The sequence below is a fragment of the Meriones unguiculatus genome, chromosome 8 (assembly GCF_030254825.1).
Source record: "Meriones unguiculatus strain TT.TT164.6M chromosome 8, Bangor_MerUng_6.1, whole genome shotgun sequence".
NCBI lineage: Eukaryota > Metazoa > Chordata > Mammalia > Rodentia > Muridae > Meriones > Meriones unguiculatus.
In genome coordinates this window covers 12,428,849-12,450,282 of record NC_083356.1, presented here as the reverse complement: position 1 = coordinate 12,450,282, position 21,434 = coordinate 12,428,849, and positions in this window count along the sequence as shown.

Sequence of the window (21,434 nt, the reverse complement as noted above, 5' to 3'; positions counted from 1 at the left end):
AGAAGAAGAAGAAGAAGAAGAAGAAGAAGAAGAAGAAGAAGAAGAAGAAGATATACTACACATCTACATCGCGTTCAATCTCTCGGTTTCTTAATGTGTAACCCAGCACCCAGCGTGACTAGTTGCTTATTGCCTACTGCCATCTCTTTCTACCACAGTGGGCTGCAGATTTCTTAAAGCATGAGCCTACATCAGGATTTGCCCTTTGAGTTGCTTTTAATGATGCTCTGTCACCGTCGTGTCAAAAGTAACTAGAGCAGGGGCCTGGAGAAATGGCTCAGGGACTAAGAGCACTGGCTGCCTATGTAGAGGACTCACAACTGTCCGTTGCTCCATTAACCTTAAGCTCTCTCCTGGCTCCTACTGGCATTAGCATCTACACAATGCACATTCAGGGAAGATGTCCAAATGCATAAAGGAAATTATTATTTTTTTTAAAATTTTAAGTAATTACTGAAAACAGAACCGTAGACAGAACTCTAGAGAGTAAACAATTAAGATGTTTGAATATTTTAAGGTAGAATTTATTTATATTACAAAATGTTATGGGCAGCTGGATAGAGCACACCTACAAAACAAAAGATCTGATGTGAATAACTGGTATGTAGGAACACTCAGAGGATAAGAATATGGATAAATATATTTAAGTATTTACAGAATTACCAAAGTTGTGTCAGAAATAACAGTGACTGTCAAAGAGGAGGCCACAAGTAGCCTCGAGGCCAAATGTATTTGGTTCACAGACATTTTCATTTTTTACATGTTTAAAAAATATATTACTGGCATTTTATAACTGGCAGGATTCACATCTACTTTTTTCACTTGTTAGAAATTTGGCCCAGGGGTCTTTTCTGAGCCTGATACTCCAACCAAGGATCATGCATGGATATAACCTAGAACTCCTGCACAGATGTAGCCCATGTCAACTCAGCCTCCAAGTGGGTTCCCTAGTCATGTCAGGACCTTCCCTGACATGAACTCAGTGGCTGGCTCTTTGGTCACCGCCCCCGCTCCCAAGTGGGAGCAGCCTTACCAGGCCACAGAGGAAGACAATGCAGCCAGTCCTGATGGGACCTGATAGGCTAGGGTCAGAGGAACCTCCCTTATCAGTGGACTTGGAAGGGTTATGAGAGGAGATGAGGGAGGAAGAGTAGGGAGAGGGTTACAGCTGGGATACAAAGTTAATAAACTGTAATTAATAAAAATATAAATAAATTAAAAAGAAAAAGAAACAGAACAATGGAAAGGAAGTGAGATAGGAATGTAAATTTTAAATTGTTTATATGCTTCATATTTTGAGATAATATGCATATAACCTTGAATAAGTAACCTGAGAGTGTTCACTATCTAATCATCATATAAATTATCTTTTATTAATGCTTAAAAGGCAATAAATAATACACAGTTGGAAAAAAATAAAAATTCAGTAAAGACTGGACTGAGAAAAGAGATGAATCAAGACAGCTAAATTGTGAAGATGTGGTTTGTTAAGCTAAATATTCCTTATCTTACTTAAAAAGGCTTAAGCTCTCAGAACTAAACGGAAATTGGTATGTTTTACTTTCAATTAATTATATTGTTTAATCTAACTTCAAAGAAAATTCAGTTACTAGTTTATATATAGTGTGTAATTAAATTGTTCCCAAGCAACTATCTTTTTCTTACATGACTCATTTAAGAAGCAATCTGGAGACTTTCAGATAAAAATGGAAAATTGAAGCCATTTCTACCCGCTCCCTTCTAAAGCCAACTTCAAACTACAGAAAAGATGAGCCAGACAGGCTATTCAGTTTCAATGAGCATTTATAACAAGTGCAATAATCAATTTTAAAAAGAGAAATAATATCTATATCAAATATTTTGAGTGCCTGAAAGCAACAAGGCCCTGGCCGGAGAAGCTATGTCAGCTTCTACCATGTTGGTGCCACACCTGGAAGTTCAAACATATGACCCTGTTCAGCTGCTTGTGCAGCTCACAGTGAAGGCAAGCAACACGTTAGTTTCACTATAGACCATGAAACGTAAAGACCTTTCTTACCAGTAAGGATATAGTCAGGACAATAATGTGGCATCCGCCTTGAGAAATGAGTCATGGCAATGAAATCCAATGTGCCCGTTACCAGCTCATTCCTAATCTTCAGAGCATTTATTCTACTCGCAGATGCTCAGAAGTAGAAACACACACACACACACACACACACACACACACACACGCACATGCACATTGTTTTGAATGAAAAAGAGATAAAGGACAATATTCCATTCTTTTGGAAAAGCTACCTACTGATGAAATTACATGCATTGGGTAATTTGCTAATAAAACACTACTTGCAAAAATAGTCTGTAGAAATATAAGCTCAAAGCCAGGCATGGTGGTACATGTCTGTAATCCCAGCATTCAAGGAGGCAGAAGCAGGCATGTGAGTTCAAGGCCAGCCTATACTACAAAGTGAGTCCAGGACAGCCAGGACTACACAGAGAACTGCCCCCTCAAAACAAACAAACAAACAAACAAACAAAAACAACATTATGCTAAGCAAGGATTACTGAAAACTGTAATTATTGAGAAGAATATCTACAAAGTTTGATTCTATATAATTTACAAGATGGGAGGTTATACAGTCAATAAATGCTCTTTTCTTTGTCGTTCAGATTGTTAAATGGAAGAACAATACACCCATCCTAAATACAGGATGGAGACACTACAAGCTAGCTTTTCAAAATAATTTTAAAAGCAATTTGAAAATAATTTTATAAGACTATAAAGTCAACTATTTGTGAAAACATAGACACCCATAAAACAACATAATGATACTGTAAAACATTTGCTGACAAAAAATATTTAAAATAAATGAATATTAAAATAAAAATATAACATGGAATTGTGGCAGCCACTAAAATCAAACCAGAGCACATACAGCTAAGCCTTTGGTTAATGCAAACAATACCATCATGAATGAGGCAGATTCTTACTGGATTGAATCAAATCATTATTAAAAAACAAACATTTTCAAAATTAGTATGTGCTTGTATAATGGTCATGATGACACATGCCTGTAATTCTAGCACGTAGGAGGAGAAGGAGGCATGAAAATCAAGAGTTTAATGTCAGCCTCATAGAGAGCTGGATGTCAACCTGGGCTGTATATGTCAAAAAACAAAATTTCTCTGTTGTTTTTCTTTTTCTGATTATTTTCAATTTACTGTTAAAACCTTTCAATTATTTTTAAAATTTATTTATTTATTACAATTTATTCACTTTGTATCCCGCTATAGCCCCCTCCTTAAACTCCTCCCAGTCCCACGCACCCTCCCTTGACTTCCCCCATGCCCTTTCCCTAGTCCCCTGATAGGGGAGGGCCTTCTCCTCTTCTGTCTGACTCTAACCTATCAGGTCTCATCAAGGCTGGCTGCATCATTTTCCTTTGTGGCCTGGCAAGGCTGCACCCCCCACACTGAAGCATCAATCAAGGACCACGCATGAACTGGACCTAGAACCCCCCTTCAAAGATGTAGCAGATGGGCAGCTTAGCCTTCAAGTGGGTGGGTACTCTAGTAAGAAAAGTGGTGACAGTAAGGGAAGTGGAGACTGTATCGGACATGGACTCATTTGCTAGCTTTTAGATCACTTTCCCCTGGCGGGAATGCCTTGACAATCCAGAGGGAAAAAGTACTGATTCAACTTGATGAGCTGGGGTGGATGGGAAAAAGAGTTCCCCTTTTCTGAGGAAAAGAGAAATGGGGAGGAAGAGAGGGTAGGAATGGGAAGGGTAGAAGGAAGGAGTTACAAGGATGTAAATTGAATAAAATAAATAAGGGGAAAAATTTCTATCCTGTCAATATATCAGAACTTGAATTGAGTAAGTTTGGAAAAAGAAATTGCTCATGAACTCATCTTCTGATTTGTGCAGCTGTTTTAACCCTCACTTTATGTATCCTAGCTCCTTTATTTGGGTCCATGGGTAGAATTAGTCTAATAGCATTAAAAGCTGATGGACACTCTCATTGAATGCTTTGATGCTTACCTGTTCCCAACTTAAATTCATAAGAGGGCAATTTGGCATAATAGTGAAGAATAGCCCATGAAAGGAACACTGAGGAGTAAGGTAGAAGGAGAACACAATTGATGAGACAGGAATAGAAAAGTTCTGCCATTCTATTACGCTAATGAGAGAAGAAATAAATCACTTGACTATCTTTAATATCAATATGCAGAGTACGTATTAGTACCCAAATACATGTTATAACTAGATTTCTATAACTATTTGTGTTGTGTTGACCAGTACAATGGATCCTGGTCTTTTCTGTCCTTCATATGTAAATGTCAAAAGCACATAAATATTAGACACTAAGGTAATGGAAATATAGAGGATGGAACCTGGCAAGAAAAATTTAATGGCACACATTGATTAAATCACTTTTTGTCCCTTAACCATGATCATGTAAAATTACACTATTTTCTTTTCTTTTAAATTCATACTGTAAGCATTCAAACATGCATATAAATATATATATATGAGAAAAAATAATGAGTTGCTATGGCCATCAATAGTCATCATGGCTATGAGCATACTGATAATATTATTCTATCCATTCCAATGTCTCCCCGCTTCTGGACCTTTGAAAGTATAACTTGCATGCCATAAAATTTACCTGAATGGAAGTAAATTTTAGTTTTGGTGTATTATAAAGTCACATAGCTATTATAATGATACAGTTTAAAAATATTTCCATCACTCTATATCCTAGTTTGTGTTTTATTACTATGATAAACAACATGACCAATAGCAACTTGGAGAGGGAAGAGTTTATTTTAACTTGCAGGTTATATTTCATCATGGAGACAAGTCAAGACATGGACTGAAGCAGGAGCCGTTAAGGAGTGATGCTTTCATTATACTAAATCCATCATCTTCTGGGAGACTCTTACACATCATGAAATTCAGTAGAACCTTGGTAATCTCTGTGTTGGTAATCTTCTGTGTGTTGACTCTCAGGAAATAGTTCCCAGAAGAATTTGCCTCAGTAATGTTGGTTTCCTGTTAATCACAGCTGATCTTTTACCCCCATTTAATACGCCTCAATTACCCCGTAAAGTAAAGATTTCACTTCAGTGGTGATGATCTTTCATTAATCAGAGCTGGTTATTTAACCATAACTGAGCCGAAACTACTGATTCTCAGTTGAAAATATCATGGGAACAGATCTGATAGTTTTGGCTTCCTTCTGAATCTTCACAGGCTGGCTCCCCATTGCCGGCATTTCTTTCAATGCGCAGGCTTCCCTGTGACAACAACCCATCAAGGTCTGAACACTCGATGGCTTTTCCAGCCCAAAGTTCCAAACCCTTCCACAATCTTCCCCCAACCAACCTGGTCAGGTCTGTCATGACAATACTCCACAATTTTGGTACCAACTTCATTGTGTTCAACATTCACTAGAATCATCTTGGAGGAGGGAACTGTAACTGAGGAAAAGATTCTGTTAGACTGATCTCTGTTAGGCAAATCTGGGTGGGATTTTCTTCATCAAGGAACGACACGGGAGGACACAGCTGTGGCACTGTGCGTGGTACCACACCTGGGAAGGCGGTTCTTTGTTGTATAATAAAGTAAGGTAAGTATGTAAAGGAGCATCGTTTCTACAGGCCTTGATTTAGCTCCTGATTCAAGGTTCCTGCATTGACTTTCTTTCATAATGCCTGGCACTGGGATGTACGAGCCAAATAAATCCTGTCTTCTCTAAGTTGGTTTGGTCAGCATTTTATCACAGCAACATAAAGCAAACTAAAACATTCAAAAGTCAAACCTCAGACCCAAGGAAGAAGCTTTTTAAAAATTATCTGATGTAGTTGCCTTTTAAAAGTACTTTACAAAGATGATGATAAAGCATGTCATTTTTTATATGCTACAGTTAATTTTAGAATACCATCTTTTGACATAACTCTTCTTAACATTAACTTCAGAATTACATAGTGCAATATGACCTTGAATTTAATCAGGATACAAAGTAGGATAATTAAGAAAATAATATGTCAAAACTGTACTTTCCTTTAAAATAGGGCTTTGATGCAGGAAAAGAGAAGCAAAATAGCAGAGAAAATGGTGACAAAACAAAGTCAGGCCCAGTCAAGATTCCTGATTTGTATGGCAGATGCCAAAGACAGGAAGACTAATATTCCTAGCATGTTCCTACATTCTTAGTCTCCGCAACAAGACTGCAGCGGAGTTTGATCGGGCATCGCTCTGTATCAGTTGCGTGAGACCTATGCTCGAAAGGAGGGTTGATAGTTACATAGGGCAGTAGAACCACACGAAATGTTAGGACACCAACTGTGAGTGAGAGTTTGGTGACGATCTGACAACGCCAGCTGCTGCCATCGAAAAGGAATGTGACTCAGAATATGATTTACTCAAAGATTCCTAGAAGCTCACCTCTGCTTTTTCATTGGTTTAAAGACTTAGGTCATCCTAAAAAAAAAAACTTAAAGAGTGGGATCTTAAAGAGTAAATCTATACTAGGAATACACAGTGATTGGAAGGTAACATATTAGAATAAGCCTGAGAGCGTGTAAAGGAGAGCACAGGATAAACTTAACAGTTTTTTCTAGTGACTCCCACCGCTGTCCCTGAAACAGGAAGTCGTGGGGTTTGCACTAGGCAACCTAGCATGCATGTGGGTGTTAAATGTATATGGTAAAATTGTATGATTTGAAATAGATTACAGAAATAGAAATTTTACATTATTTTAATATCCTTTAAGGAGTAAATATGGGTAATTGAGTATAAAGTGTTTCTGTTCTCTTCCTATAGACACCAGAGCTGCCTCAACTTTGGGTGGCTCTGGTGGCAGTCACCAAACCTAGCAATAGTTATGTTTTTGTCTAGAAGTGGAGCCACCTTGAAACATTTTGTTTTTGACAAGCCTTTGAATCTACTGGCTCCTGACAGCATGTCGCAGAAAATGAAGGGAATACACATTGGCTCAAGAGAGTCTGGATAACCCTGAGAGGAAAATGTCACCATTTTTAAATAGTTCTTTCACTGTTGAAGATAGATGCTCCTTAGGGATTTCAAGAAATCTAGCCTCACACTTTTTTTTTTTTTCTTCATTTACCCATCAATCATCAGGATGATCTGTGTGAGTCTGGGCACATGGAAGCAAGTCAAAGGACATGATCAAGTTCTCTAAAATTATAGCCATGTTGATTTCCTCAGTTCTTGAAGACAGCATTTCCTGATGACTGACAGGGCAGCCTGATCCTTGTACTCTAAGTTGATTAAGGAAGGGGTTAAAAAGGAAAAGACATTGGGAGTAATTTAAGATGATTGAAATTATCGTGTCAGTGTAGGAACCTGCTATGAGTGATGCCTTAGACCATCCAGAGTCACTTTGCACTATCTCCATAGCCACTAGACAATACGAATAATCAGCCTGCAACTGTCATGGATGGAGTCGTGAAAAGAGATTAATTAGATGCCTTCAGAGTAAACCCAGGCGCCCTGAATGCAACAGTATTATATTGCAGGAGAAGCGGCAAGGTCTGTGTTTATGGAAGCAAAAGCATCCCTGTTGTGATTTCCTGGATATGCATGAAAGGTGAGAATATTTTTAACCTTCAAAAAATCCTGGTGGCATTTGTAACATGTAAATTCTGCCTAAGAACTTCAGGAACCCAACAAATGACAATTACCAACTGAGAAACATGTGGGATTACTATCTCTTGCATGTAATAGCCACGAGGTAGTTTACACTCAGAATTAGTCGTTGCCTAAATTATAAAATGTGAAATGGTAAGTCTAATAAGCTTCTTCTTTCAGCTCATCTGAGTCTGATAAGAATGTCGGAATCCTATTCTTTTCTGTCCATAGCCATTCACAAAGAGATACAGAAAGCCAGGGACTTATGCAAAAGCTTGGCGGCAGTTTTCACACTCTCTGCAACCTGAACCTGTTCTTACGGTGTTTCCAAAGATTAGAGAGCTTGGTCCAGAAATTCTTCTTCTTTTTTTTTTTTTTTTGTAAATATCTAAATTTACATATGTCATGATATTTATGGATATATTTCATTAAAAATCTACGCTTTGACAGTAATTAATATGTGCATAATTATTAACTAACTAGAAAATGTAGATAAGGCTTCAGAAATTATCCAAGGCAGCAGAATGAAAAGACGAATCAATAAAACTTCCTCTCCTCTACTGTCTAGGGATGGCATCACACCTGGATGAAGACTGCGTGAACTCCGGGCTGTAATTACAAATTGGAAAGTATTGTGCACACCATGGGAAGAATTCTAAGCTTACTCCAGATTAGCAGATGTAAGCCACCAAAATTCTAATTAAGAAGGAAGACAACAATTCAGGGCTCATTTCAGAATATGAAATTGGTAGTTTCGTAGGGAATAGATTGAAGAAGGAACCAGCTGGTGCCAAGGGCTCAAAAGGAGGCTGAAAAAAAAATCAAAATCAAAATCAAATTCTGATGAACAGGACTTGAAGTTATTCCAGGCTGAATGGGAAACACTCAGTGTGTGGATTTAGGAGAATTGGCTTGAAGTGCTATGTGGAGTGTTTGCCTTAGGAACATCGGACCTTTTATCAAGCTTGCCTTTTGCTCTGGTTCTTTCCTTTGAAGTTTTAAAAGAAAGAAAGCAGTTTTTTTCTGTGCCATTTTAAAATCTTCACGTTTATATTGAAGTTTTCTTAGCATTAAAAAGGGATTAAAAACAAATCGGTATTAAAAACAAAAGATTTATTTATTTCCTTAAGTGATATGTTAGCACTTCTGAGAAAGAGGCGTTGGTTACCTCTTTGCCTGTGTTTATAGTGATCTACTTCACAATTTATTACTACGCAGTACAGAATCCCAAATGCTTCTTCGTGCCAGATTTTAAGCTCTGTTAAACTCATCCAGGAGTGAAATCCGCCTCTATAAGCCTTAATAATTCCTGACAATGCCAACCAGGTAAACCTACAAGGTCATGGTCTTCAATGAGGAAACTTAGTTGATGATTCTCTCCTCCTCAACGTAGCAGAGTGTGTTACTACCAAACACCCTCCTAACAAAATTCTGAAGCAACAATGGTTCCTGAAAATACTAAATTCCTAAGGATATCAGTGGAAACAAAGAGAACATCAAAAAACTAAAATGAATGTGTTATTTATTTTCTCCAGGTAATATCAAAGCTAATTTCAATTTCTGTTTAATTATTGCCCTACCCGAAAAGAATTATAAGCAAAAGAAAAAATTTATTTTATCATACTTATGTTTCTGTTTTCCTAGCTGTGAATGTGGATTGATTACAATTGATGATGATGTTTAATTCACTATAATTCCTAAGTATACAAAGGGATTGATTGTCTCAATGGTGTGTGTTTATGTGTGTTATCTTAGCTGTCATGAATAATAAACATTTAAATTCAGATGTTTCTTCCTCTAGATGTTCCTTTTCTCTGAGAACTAGATCACCAGTTCTCAATTTGTGGGTCATGACCCCTTGGAAGCTGAACTGCCCTTTCATATAGGTCACCTTAGTCCATCAGAAAACACGGATATTTAAATTTATAACAATAGTAAAATTATGATTTTGAAGTAGAACAAGAATAATTTTATAGTTGTGGGTCACTACACCATGATGAACTATATGAAAGGGTCACTGCATTAGGAAGGTTGAGAACCAATGCTTTAGATAAACACTGAAGAGCCAATTACAAGATCTCATTGTTGATTTTCTTTAACACTATGTGTAACTTTCATAAGGTTTCCACAATCACTATACAAGGTTTTCTTCACTCAAATTGTGCAAGAGTCCTTTCCCTTGACATTCTCATCGTTAATTGTTTATTATCTTTAAATTATTTATGTATTTGTTTTTCGGTATATATGTGAGCCTGTGTGAGTTCATGTACATCACATGTGGTCAGCAGCTTGCAGAGGCCAAGGACAGTGTTGTGTCTCCCCGAGCTGAAGTTGTGTGCTGCCATGTGGGCGCAGGGAACTTAAGCCGGTTCCTCTGCAAGAGAAGTAATTGCTCTTAACCTCTGAGTCTTCTATCTCTTCAGCCTGGATGTTACTTATTTTTTTTTTTTGCTTAATTTAATTTAAAAGTATGGTCTAATAATGTTTGCTATTTGCCCTGAAATTATTACAGTGGTATATCTAACTCGCTATCACAATTAATAAAGGACACAGACACCTGATAGATTTTAATAGCCTTATCTTACCTGGGGCAAGGCAGATGGTAGCCCTCTAAACTACCTTTACCTCCCAGCACCATCCCAGACTACCTCCCATCCATAATGTTATAGATATTCTCTTATCTGAGCCTCTTCCTCCATCCATGTGCTTTTCCCATGCTAAGCCACAACGGCTCCCTCCCCTGTCCTCCTTCTATTCAAGATCTTTCTGTCCCCAAAGCCCTAGAACCTTAGCCACACCTACCTTCTTTTGCCCTGCGGAGGGATAGGCCTTTTAATTAGCCAAGCAGGGATAACTGGGGAACGTTCTGTCTCATCACATGGATACAGGAGATAGTTCAACATTAATAACAATGCCCATGGCTGGATGGTAACCAGATCTCAAGGCACTGAAATCAGCATTTGAATACATAGCACCAGATCATCCCCCACAACTCCAGCATTCCGTGCTGCCCATTTTCTCCTTATTAATTGGAATGTAATCTGTCTTCTCCCAGTCTATAAGATTTTTGTTGACTATATCTGTTGACAATAATGTGGAGCAAATATGTTTCATCACATATATTTTATCTCTCTTTTAAAAATAAATCTCTGAAGACTTTGGCAGTAAATATATTGTAGAATAGAGACTCAAAGACCACGCAGCATGATAGAAGTCTGAATTGAAAGTCCACTTTAAGGCTGTCAGCTAACTGCCTGGAGAGAAATACTTTTCACAGAGCAACCCTAAATGCATTTTACAGGGAGATTTTTTTTTTAATAAGGAGATTTTAAAATTAAATAAAACAGAAAAACTACATACATCTTGGTTGGTAGTTGTGGGGAAGAAGGAAGGCAAGCAAGCAATTTAATAGAAGTCAAGAGTGTGCAGTTAGCTGGGGGTATTTTGACTCCCAAGTTTCTAGAACAGGTTTGGGAAGTTTTCTACAGGACTTTTCACAGTGGGAGGTGGTGGTGTTTGTTTCAGTTTACACCAAAAAAAGCTCCAGATGAGACAAGATGAAGGAAACTATCCTCTGTGCTTAAATAAATTTGCGTATATATATCCATATCCATAAGTGAGGTGTAAAATTTTTGATATAAAAAATAGGCAATGCCACAAGAATTAGCAGAACAGACATACACATGGAAGAAAGACTATCTTGGTGAAACAAGTAAAGTGCCAAAGAAGAAATGCAAAATATCTTTTACCTAAAGCCAGTAAGTAATAGATGAGCAGCCCAGAAATTGCTGCAAGTTTAGAAAATCTGAGTATTCAGAGTTCTTCCATGAGTGATAACTACTAATGATATATAACTACAAGTGTCCAGAATTGTTTCCAATAGATAATGACATCGTACTTTCAAAAATTCTTTTATGTCCTTTATTCTTTACATAATGTTTTTGTTAAGTAAATAACACAGAAACACTACATATATCTTTGTTGGTAGTTGTAGGGAGGAAAGAAAGCAAGCAAGCAATTTAACAGAAGCCAAAAGCATGCAGTTAGCTGGGGACTTTTTTTTATAATTTTTATTTTTTTAATATTAGTTACAGTTTTTTAACTTTGTATTCCAGCTGTATCCTGCTCCCTCTCTCCCTCCCAATCCCACCCCCCCATCTCCTCCTTGCCCCTTTCCAAGTCCACTGATGGGGAGAACTTCATACCTTTCCATCTGATACTGGTTTATCAGGTGTCTTCAGGACTGGCTGCAAAGTCTTTCTCTGTGGCCTAGCAGGGCTGCTCCTCCTTGGGGTTGGGTTGGGGGGAGGGTCAAAGAGCCTGCCATTGAGTTCATGCCCGAAACAGTAGCTGGGGACATTTTGACACCCAAATTTCTAGAACAGGTTTGGGTACTTCACCACCCGGAGACCACCACTCACATATGCAATTGGCAAAGTGTTTTGTTCCACGAAAACCTGTTTGCAGGGGTCAAACCATTTTACAGAATGGGAACCCTGGACAAAGGCGAACAGGCATTTTTATAGGAAACTAGGGGAATTATAGAAGGGTTAGGTAATCTAAAACCTCATTGGTGGGTACCTGGGAAGCATCAATTCCTCTTTGGCTTCAGTCTAGGTGGTGGGTGGGCTGCATTTCTGTGCCATGAGTGTTTAACTACAGGATGAGATAAGGCTGCCCAGCACAGTTGCCCCATCCTGGGGTAAGATATTTTCCTATTCTTGTGGTTATCTCCAAGCTGTTCCTTGGGGAGGAGATTTTATGGTCTTGTTCCTGGAATTGGTGACCTATAGCCTAGTTCCTGGGACTGATGACTTTTATTTTAAAGTCAGACCTGGTCCTAAAATGGAGACAAATGGATTTATGCTGTCTTCCTATTTCATTAGGTTTTATATACAATTATTTATTTAGTCAATTAACTTGGCACAAACATAATATTGTTTAATATACTACTATTACTGAAAAATAAAATAGCAGTAGATATTATTTGGACATTATTTGGACATTTTGGATTCCAAGGACATGTAATTTTAATGCCTCTTTACTTCTACAAGATATAATCTACTGATGTTGAGTTCTTCATCAAAACACTATTACTGATTTTAGAGGTGGTTTTGAAAGAGAAAAATAAAATATGTTGTGTATTTGAATATACATAATTATTTACTAAATATTAGAAGATTGTGGAGATGATTAATGTTAATTTTTAATTTCACCAGGCTGGAGGACACCAAGAAAATGAGTAAAGTTTATTTCCATTTTTGTAAGTGTATTTCCAGGGAAGACTGAGATATGTCAATGATCTGAATTGTAAAGACTCGCTCTACATGTGGGCAGCACCATCCAATAGGCTGGGTGCTCAGAAGGAGGTAAAATGCAGAAGAATGAAGAAAATATAAATGCAGGCATTATAAAACATTGTACCAGTGAAGAAAAAAAAATATAGTCACATATTTTAAATCTAAAATATACAGTGCTCCATTAGGTGTTTTAATGTTAATTTATCACTATCTTAAACTGTGTTTTAAAAATATATGTAATTTAATTATGGAGAATGAACACTTTTAAAATGTGCTAAATCATTTTTATCTAATGAAAGACTATATAGAAAGAATCTGAGTGGCTGGTAAGTGTGCCAGGTCTAATCCTAGCTCATAATGATCTGGGCAAACGCATCAACCTGAAAATCTAGTCCAAACCCAAGGTGACATTTCTATTGAGTTCCTCAAGCTGATAAAAGATCATCCTGAGATTTTGTGACACTTGCTGGATTAGTCACCAGCGCTCTTGTGTTCCAAAATAAAGATAGAGAACTGGAAGAAGAATTCAAGAGGTTCAGCAGTTTATGTGAGCAAATGGTCAGAGGCCAAGTCATGGGTGAAACCAAGTCACTTATGAAGGCAATGTCAGCCTGCCATCTGAACATCATCCAGGGAAAGAAATAATAAAAGAAAAAGAGAAAATAAAAGAACGCACTTTCACAGTCTTTAGTGAAGCCAAATCTCCCAGAGGTCTATGTACCCGGAGAGGTATATGGTCATCAACAAAAGACAAACCAATCAAAGCCAAGGTGTTTGGACAGAGAAAAACAATATATTTTATTCTATGTTCCTGTTTCATAGTTCTTTGAATTTCCTGCAATGTTGTAGATTTAGAAACAGAGCTGTAAAGCAGAAACAAACAAACAAGAATGGTGTGGAAAACAAGAATGCCCTGGAAAAACCACAATACCATGGGCACATTGCCAAGACATCTTAAACAAATACAAAGCAGAAGAGAACAAAGACTTGAGATTAATACTGATAGGGTGCGCAGGGTCCACAAACATAGGGCATGCCTTTGCTACCTACCTCACACACATAAACCAAACAACACAAGGACACTTAAGATGCAGTGACCACACAGAAACAGAACAAATGTATTTAATAAACCAGAAGCTCAGAAATCATTATCACAGTGCCTGGACCTCAGAACTCGTGCTAAGCCAGGGGTTAGCCAGGTGCACAGCCCCAGAGGAATGGCCAGTTTGATTCTTCACAGGAAGCCTGTCTTGAGAAACCTAGGCAGCTTAGCAAGAAACCTATTCAGCATAAGCAAGAATACTATACTGTGAGAGGAAATCAGTGGCATGTGAGAAAAGCAGTGCATGATATTATGCCTAAACACTGAATTGGCTACTCCTGTTCTTCAGTGACATGAAATAGATGCATCATTTCTCAAAACCAAGGAGGAGAGGGGAGAATGTGAAGCACCCTCAAGGGTCCGTATTCTGTCAAGTAAAGCAGTAGGAGAGAAGCCTGTTCTTACTATTTGCGTGAGTTTATCCTAAGGGTAGCATAAAATAATACCAATAAAATGGTAGAAATACTTTAAACCAGCTTTTCCAAGTATTTAATGGGTGTTCTCATGTCTGTACTAAAAGCCCTTTACATCTGCAACTAATACTTTTAACTGTATTGCATTGCAACTAATGTCTTTTAACTGTGAAGTCATAATACTGCAAAGTTACTGTTGTCTATGTCATCTTCTACTTCTGTCCTTCCATAAAATGAAGCTTAAAATTGTGTTGTTTTTTTTTTTTCCAGTTTGAAGTAGCAGAACTGGAAGCAGTAGTTCTGGGTAACAGAACTAATTTGGTTAATTGAATATTTAAAAATTAGACCAAAGTAGAATAGGAAATGCCACGGGCTCTGGGATTTTGCTTTACATATGCACACGTACGTAGCAACTGACAACTGAACCAGGTGAATACAAGTTCCTTTTACACAGACCGCATAATTTGTGCATATTTTAACTGGTAAAGAACATGAACACCTACGAATCATAGCCACTAACATTTGGGATACTCATGTACAGATTAAAAGGGCTAGTGAATACATTTTTCTTAAACACCCTTCACTCCTGGGTCAAAAGATCTAATGAGGCTGACTAGTTGTGATTCAATTCATTGGCTAGGAGATGTTTGCTTACTTCTTAAACGTAACCAATAAGCAGGTCAGTATCTTCACAGTGTGGGACACAACATTTTAACACGATGGGGCTCACAAGCCAAAGCAAAGTTCTAGATACTAATTAGTTGAAAAGCAGTAACACTTTAACGTTATTATTCCAGTTTCAGATTCTCAAATAAATAAAATTGAAGTGCGCACACTGCTAATGTTCACAAATCACTGAATTAAAATCTGGGATAGTACAGTGGTGATTTTAACTAAAAGAACAATAGGTGTGAAGCTCCATCCAGATTTAACTTAATTGTAAGCGCACAGTCACTTTCTCTGCTCCTCCTGAGAAAGGCCAGAGTCTTCAGCTGTCCCATGTGCTTGCCAACCTATCGTCACTTACAACACATTTGTTTTCCAAAACCCATTCTTGCACAAGAACAGGACTTTTTAAGAGAAACTGACATTAGCATATTATAATCTATTCGCTCTCAGTATGTTTTGGATTACACGGAAAACTACTTTTATTTTATGGATGATTGAAACCATTAATTAAAATTGTCTTATGAACCCCAAACTCCCATCTGCACACAGAGAACATCTGTCTTCCTCAAACACAAGGGTCTGGGCCAGCAGCAAGTCCTGCCATCCAGCAGTCCAGCCCGCTCAGGAGGGCAAACTGTCTTCTCCTGCTCCTCATTGTCTCGAGGCACATAGATTAAAAGCAGCTCCAGGGTTCCCTTGGATTTCAAAAGATACAGAAACTGACTCGAATAAGAAAACTGGATTCAATCTGGCCAAAGCAGGAAGAGAAAAATGACTTTGACTTGTCTGTGGCAGTGCTGTGATTTAACTGAAAAACACGAGACAAAAGAAGCCCGTCTTAATTGAGGGATGCTGTGAGCAACTTGTGATGTCTCCTTCTCTGAGGCAAGTTTCTTGTCTCCTGTATCCGGCCCCGAGCCCTTCCTTCCTGCAGAGTGTAATTCCAGACAGAAATTTAATTCTTTGGGTCAGGCGAGTCCACAGTTGCATAACCCAAAGGAGAAGCAGAACCTGAATGTCATGACAGGCATCTCCTGTCTTCTAATTAAGCAATTAGAATTGTAGGGATGAAGGAAGTAAGCATTTCGATTTCAACCGGAACCGATTCGTCTTCTGACATTACTTTTCTGGTTGCAATTATCTTTCAATGTTGGTGTGTGGTGTTTACAAGTCAGATTTATTGAAGTGAACTAATTGCAGCATTGCAGAGAGCTCCTGTCAGGCTTATCACTGAAGCAGAAACCAAAAAAATTAGAATCTTATGGACATGTAGCAACTGTGACTGAATATGTAAATCCAGGTATGAAAATGTACCAAGTGTTATTTGGAAATTAAAATTTCCCAGTCTCTAATGTAGACTAAGGAGACAGTGAAAATGAGTGGGCTGTCGTTTCATACAGAGAGAACAGCCCTGACCCGTGACCTAGAATTAGACAGGGGAATGGTACAGCATCTAAAAGCTAATCGGGGATCTCGGAGGCGTTAAAAACTGTGTCTTGAACTTGGGGATGGTGAAACTGTGTGGCTGCATGTCCTTGCTTGGCTTCAGTGACAGGTCAGAGAGAGGATAGCTGGCACTGCAGATGCTTTCGCAGCTCAGGCAGGTAAGGGGCAGACATGCTTCGTTCTACTGAGGAAGTTGATTGTTGCCCAAGCAACTTGCAGTTACTTTGATGCACAAAATGAGACAAAGAAGGCCGCGGGAGGGACTGCCCAATTCAAAAATTCTATCCATCCTGAGGTAGTGGTTTGTTCTTTTCTCTAGAAGATGCTGCTTTTCATTTTCTTTTTTATTTGTTTATTTATTTTTCTTTATTGTGTATCGTGAAAGCATGTTTTCTTCCCACACACCAGCTCCTGAAATAAAGACTCTGCAGCTTAAAGATATTTATAAAAGCCTAGGTCAGTATAGGTAGGCATGTTTCCTGACTTGTTCATAACTAATATCCCGTTTATTTTATTCTTAGTTCTGTCTTCTGGCTGGTTACTTCTGCTCAGTTCCATATGTCCATCTTCTTCAGAATTCTGGGTCAAATCCCTGCTTCTGACTATCTCCCAGAGTTTGTTTCTTTTTTCTCCGGAACTCTGACCACCTTATTCCCTGCCTCAGCTAACAAGCTGTTAACTTTTTTTTTTTTCACATTAGCTTTTTATTGACAGGTGAAACTTCTATACAGACACAAGAGATTCCTTCCACAATGTATATAATATTGGCCTGCTGGCTGTGCTAGTCTTTCTATAAAAGGGCATCTGTGGATTCCAGAATAGATAGGATTGCTATTTCTACTGACATTGCTACCCTTAGGAATAGCTATAGTCGTTTGAATGGTAAATGTCCCTCATAGTCTTAGATATTTGAACACCCTCTCACCAGTTGGTAGCACTGTTTGGGAAGGATTAGTAAGAGCGGCTTTATTGGAGGAAGTGTCTTACTGGAGTTGGTCTTTGACAGTAAAGCCATTTCTAGTTTGCTTGCTGTTCAGAATGTGAGCCCTATGTTGGACCATGAAATATGGGGTAACCTACATCTGTGTTCCTTGGCCATGGCCACTCATATACGGTCCAGAGTAAACCACGTCTTTTATTCCTTTGAGGTGAGAGTTATTCTTCTAGGTGAAATGAGTGCATTTTATAATATTTTCTTTTTTCCTGGAACTGGCCATTTGTGGTTAGATACAAAATTCTAACTGTTTATAGAAAGCATTATAAGTCTGGGTCATGCTCTACCACTTTGGGTCTGATTGTTAAGAGGATGGGGGAATTTGGCTTTTTAGTTTGGACCTCTGGAGGGGCAGTTGGCAATACACTGACTTCAGAACTTAATCGAGTCTGCGTACAAAGCTGCACAGCCTGAGCATACTTTGGATGCATGCTGTCTCCACCCATTAAGGTCTCAGTCTCTGAAATGTTCTGACCTTCCTTTCCACTTCATCCTCCAAATTCAGTCTACCAAGTACTACTCCCTTTAAGTTTATATCCAAGGGTCTCTTCTGTTCTTCTTTTTTTTTTCTTTTTATTTACTCTTCACACACTACATCTTGACTGCAGCTTCCATTACTCCAGAACCCCCCTCTCCTATACCTCTGCTCCTCTCCAGACCCACTCCCCTTCTTCCGTTTCCCTTCAAAAAAGAGCAGGTTTCCCAGGGATATCAACCAAACATGGTATAACAGGATTCAATAACACTGGGACAAACCCTCAGATCAAGGCTGGATGGGCCAACCCAGTAGGAGGGAAAGGGTCTCAAAAGCAGGCAAAAAAAATCAAAGACACCCCCACTGCCACAGTTAGGAGTCCCACAAAGACTCCAAGCTAAACAACCACAACCCATATGCAGAATCTCTCTCTTTTCTTTTAGTTTCTCATACATGGAAGCATCCTTGACTGATAGCTTATGAATAACATGTAGCACAGGATTCACTACTCTAGTTCTTTCTTTTAGTTCCATCCTTTAGTTCTACTCTTCAGATGACAAGTGCTTTTTTTTTCATGTCAATGTCTGGTGTATGTCTGTTGCATTTTACTTCCTATAACAAAAATCTAGAGTGTTTTTCTCCCAGGGAGAAAACATTTACTTAAACAAAATTTCTGACAGCTGTCCACAGACCGAGAAGAGCGGAAGTTGTGGACTGGTATAAAAGACTGGTGAGTTTTACGGAATTTGTTACTTTTTAAAGTCTTGCAAAAACATTTTTTTGGTTCAAGAAGGGTTGCTTAAATGGATTTGTCTTTGAAATGGAGAACCAATAAGTATTATACAGAAGGGGAAATGCAAGAAGCCAGGAACTCTCTATTGTAAGAAAACTTATTTGATTTATTCAACAACACACTTTCACTTGTTAATACATTCATTTAAGATAATTGTCTTCGTTTGCTAATGCCCTCATTTACAACAATTATATTGAGTGTTCACTGTGCTTTCAAGGATTTGGCAAGAATGATGATACTGGAAGGATAAATGGAAGGTTCTTAGCTTTAATGGGATTTCTAGCGGAAAAATCTAACGCCAAAGCATCAAATTAATAAAAATAAATGCGAAACAAAAGGAAAAGAAAGTGACAAAGTACAGAAAACAATAGCAAATTCCCATGGAACAGCTGGAGTTTGAACCAATAGAATTAGAAAAGAACTCCACAGCAGGCGCTGGAAGAAAGGCATCCTGGTGTGGTTTGTTTTCTCTCTGATTCATCCACTTAGGTTATTTAGTAGGCGTCCCAGCTGGTTTCTGCTTCAAATCTAATTATCCCGAGAATGTCATCACTTCCACTGAAATAATTTCCTTTACTTATTCAGTGAATAACCAACGAATCTATATTTTCCCATATTGTAGCGAAAATGAAAGTACTATAAATTGATTTCAGTGGTAGCTGTTGTCTTTATGAGGTAAGCAATACATTGTCTTTCACTAGCTTAATGAGAAACAAAACAATCAGCCAAACACAGAAAAGCGCAAAGTACATTTATTGGAACATTCCAGTAAATCTTTACCTAGAAGAAAGAAAAGAACCCCCAACTTAGCTCTTTTTTTAAAGTTAGCAGGTGTGTTTGCAAACACATAATTTAAAGTTGATACAGGAAAAGAAAGAGCAGGGAAGTGATTGGGAATAGAAAGGCAAACAATGGGAAGAAAGAAAACCATTCTTGGCTGTGAAGGGGTGAATTCAGCCAATCAACAAGGCTTGCCCTGGGACAGCACTCCTGCCTACCTGAAACTATCCCAAGTATGTACTATTGAGGGTAATATTTGATCTTATTATTCAGTTTTTCATTACTAACTAACAAAACTGAGAAAAAGAATGAGGTAAAATCCTGAAGGAAAAAAAAACAAAACAGAAAACTATGGTTTTATAATCCCGTCTATAGCAAAAGAATAATCCTGATTCAGCGCTCAGTCACAGACAACCGCTGCAGTTTCTGAACTGATCTATAGCCGGATACAGATTTCTCTGAAACTGAGGAGTAGAGAGAATTTTATTCCTAAGACCCTTTTTAACCTCAGAAAGGGACAGAAAGTCTAACAGGTGTTATGCTCATTTAATCTTTTGGGCACAAATAGGCTAAGAGAATCAAATTTGTTCTCATTCAAACTATACAAATTATAGCAGAACAACATTCTAGTTTCATTTTTCCAAAGTTTGTAAATTGATGTCTTCTTTTGGGTTTCTAATGCTGTGGGAAAGCATCACCACAAACAACAAATGGAGAAATGAGCTTGTTTCACCTTACAGTGCTCAGGCCACACTTCATCACCGAGGGAATTCAGGACAGGAACTCAAGGCAGCCAAGAAGGAGAGGTCACAGAGGAGGATTCCTGCCTGCTTCCTGGTTGCTGCCCAAGATTTAATCAGTTTGCTTTCTTATGTATGGCAGGGCCACCTGCCCAGAGTTGGCACCCCCCATAGTGAGCTGAGTCCTTCCCCATCAATCATTAATCAAGACAACACCCTCTTTCCTCCCCCCACCCCCCAGACTTATCTACAGGCCAAATACATGGAGGCATTTTCTCAAGATTCTCTCTTCCCAGGCATGTCCAGCTGTGTGTGAAGCTGACCAAAACCAAATGGTATAAACATTTTCACATTATCAACTCTAGTAATTTGTGAGCGTGATATATCTTACCATCGTCTAGTGTCTTCTTCAATCTCGTCACAGATTTAAGGTTTTCACTGTAGAGGTCTCTCACAGACTTGGCTAGGTTTATTCCCATATACTTCAGTATTTTTTGGTGGCAATTGAGAATAGGAATGTTTCCATGATCTCATTCCCAGTAGGTTTGTTGTTGGTTTATAGAAAGGCTATAATATGTCTAAGTTGGTTTTCTGCCCTGCCACCTTGATAAAAGTGTTGGCCACTTCTCAAACTTCTCTGGTGGAATTTTTGGAATCTCCTGTGTGTAATATCATCTCAAAAAGGGATGCCTTGTTTTCTTGTTTTCCTATTTGTATCCCTTTAATTCCCTCCACTTCTCTTGTTTAAATTGGTACTTCTAGCACAGTATTGAAAAAGAGTGGGATCATGAACAGCCCCATCCCATTGTTTAATTAAGTGTGATTTCTTTAAGTTTTTCTCCATTTAGGAGGATATTCTGGGTATTTGTAATATATAGCTTTTATTATGTCAAAGTATGTTCCGTCTAGTCCTACTCATTCTCTAAAAATTCATTCTATGACTTTTATCATGAAGGCATGCTGGATTTTGTCAAGGGCATTTCCTGCGTCTGTTGAGGTGATCACATGATTTCTGTCTTTAAGACCATTATTTAGTTTATTACATTTATTGATATATATATAATATAATATTATTGATACAT